This window comes from Silurus aristotelis, assembly GCF_946808225.1.
Source record: "Silurus aristotelis genome assembly, chromosome: 15".
NCBI lineage: Eukaryota > Metazoa > Chordata > Actinopteri > Siluriformes > Siluridae > Silurus > Silurus aristotelis.
The window spans coordinates 25177639-25180138 of NC_139588.1; the positions used below are offsets into that span (position 1 = coordinate 25177639).

Consider the following 2500-nt stretch of genomic DNA (forward strand, 5'->3'; position numbering starts at 1 on the left):
CCTTCTCTCCAGCGCATATCTCCACCTCTCCAGGCTCTTCTCAACCTGCTCTCTACTCTCACCACAAATCACAATATCATCTGCAAACATAGTCCAGGGAGACTCCTGTCTGACCTCGTCCGTCAACCTGTCCATCACCACTGCAAACAGGAAAGGGCTCAGGGCCGATCCTTGATGTAGTCCAACCTTCACCCTGAACCAGTCTGTCGTACCTACTGCACACTTTACTGCCGTCACACTGTCCTCATACATGTCCTGCACCACCCTCAAATACTTCTCTGACACACCTGACTTCCTCATACAATACCACAACTCCTCTCTCGGCACCCTGTCGTACGCTTTCTCTAAATCCACAAATACACAATGCAGCTCCTTCTGTCCTTCTCTATACTTCTCCATCAACATCCTCAAAGCAAATAAGGCATCTGTGGTGCTCTTCCTCGGCATGAAACCATACTGTTGCTCACAGATGGTCACCTCTTCTCTCAGCCTGGCTTCCACTACTCTTTCCCATAACTTCATGGTGTGACTGATCAACTTAATTCCCCTGTAGTTACTGCAGGTTTGCACATCTCCCTTATGCTTAAAGATCGGTACCAGCACACTCCTTCTCCATTCCTCAGGCATCCTCTCCCCTTCCAGAATCCTGTTAAACAATCTGGTTAAAAACTCCACTGCCATCTCTCCTAAACATCTCCACGCTTCTACCGGTATGTCATCTGGTCCAACCGACTTTCCATTCTTCATCCTCTTAATCGCTGCTCTCACTTCCTCCTTACTAATCCTATCTACATCCTGCTTCACCAACTCCACATCCTCCAACCTTCTCTCTCTCTGATTTTCCTCATTCATCAGCTGCTCAAAATACTCCCTCCATCTTCTCAACACACTCTCCTCACTAGTCAACACATTTCCCTCTCCATCCTTTATTGCTCTAACTTGCAGTACATCCTTCCCAGCTCGGTCCCTCTGCTTGGCCAATCGGTATAAATCCTTTTCTCCTTCCTTAGTGTCCAACCTCTTATACAGTTCCTCATATGCCTTTTCCTTGGCTTTCGCCACATCCCTTTTAACCTGCTGCCGCATCTCCTTGTACTCCTGCCTACTTTTCTCATCACTCTGTCGATCCCACTTCTGTTTTGCCAATCTCTTTCCCCTAATGCTCTTCTGCACTTCCTCATTCCACCACCACGTCTCCTTGTCTTGCTTTCTATTTCCAGATGTCACACCAAGTACTTTTCTAGCTGCCTCCCTCATCACTCCTGCGGTAGTTGCCCAATCATCCGGCACCTCTTCACCACCACCAAGCCCCTGTCTGACCTCTTCCCTGAACCTCACACTACACTCTTCCTCCTTCAGTTTCCACCATCTTATTCTTCTTTCAAACCTTACTTTCCTCCTCTTCTTCTTCGCCTCCAAAACCATCCTACAGACCACCATTCGATGCTGTCTAGCTACACTGTCCCCCGCCAACACCTTACAGTCTCCAATCTCCTTCAGGTTGCATCTCCTACACAGAAGATAATCCACCTGTGTGCACCTTCCTCCACTCTTATACGTCACCCTATGATCCTCCTTCTTCTTAAAATACGTGTTCACCACTGCCATTTCCATCCTTTTAGCAAAATCTACCACCATCTGCCCTTCCACATTCCTCTCCTTAAAACCATACCTACCCATCACCTCCTCATCACCTCTGTTCCCTTCACCTACATGCCCATTAAAGTCTGCCCCAATCACCAATCGTTCTTTCCTAGGTACACCATCGACCACTTCATCTAATTCACTCCAGAATCTTTCCTTCTCCTCCATCTCACAGCCAACTTGTGGAGCATAGGCACTGATGACATTTATCATCATCCCTTCAACTTCCACCTTCACGATCATCACCCTATCAGAAACTCTCTTCACCTCCACTACACTCTTACTGTACTCTTCCTTCAGAATCACCCCTACACCATTTCTCTTCCCATCCACACCATGATAAAACAGTTTAAACCCACCTCCAATGTTCCTGGCCTTACTCCCTTTCCACTTGGTCTCCTGAACACACAACACATCTACCTTTCTCCTCTCCATCATATCAGCTATCTCTCTCCCTTTACCCGTCATAGTACCAACATTTAAAGTACCAACCCGAACCTCTACTCTCCTACACTGCTCCTTTTCCTGCCGTCTCTGTAGACGCCTTCCTCCTCTCCTTCTCCTCCTTCGGCCAACAGTAGCCCAATTTCCACCGGTACCCTGTCGGCTAACGATACCTGTGGCGGTCGTTGTTAACCCGGGCCTCGACCGATCCGGTATGAAATTCTCATTTGTGATCCGCATATTTGATTTGGCACATGTTTTACGCTGGATGCCCTTCCTAACGCAACCCTCCCCATTTACCCGGGCTTGGGACCGGCACTAAGAGTACACTGGCTTGTGCCCCCCTAATGGCTGGGTTACACACACACACACTGCAAACAAAAATATTCTGAGATGTTAAACAGAAATAAAT

General features: G+C 47.8%; 1 pseudogene across 1 annotated transcript in view; it reads left to right on the forward strand.

The window, feature by feature from the left end:
- LOC310737873 overlaps positions 1-2500 on the forward strand; it is a 44328-nt pseudogene that overhangs the window by 20279 nt on the left and 21549 nt on the right. The window lies entirely within an intron of this gene.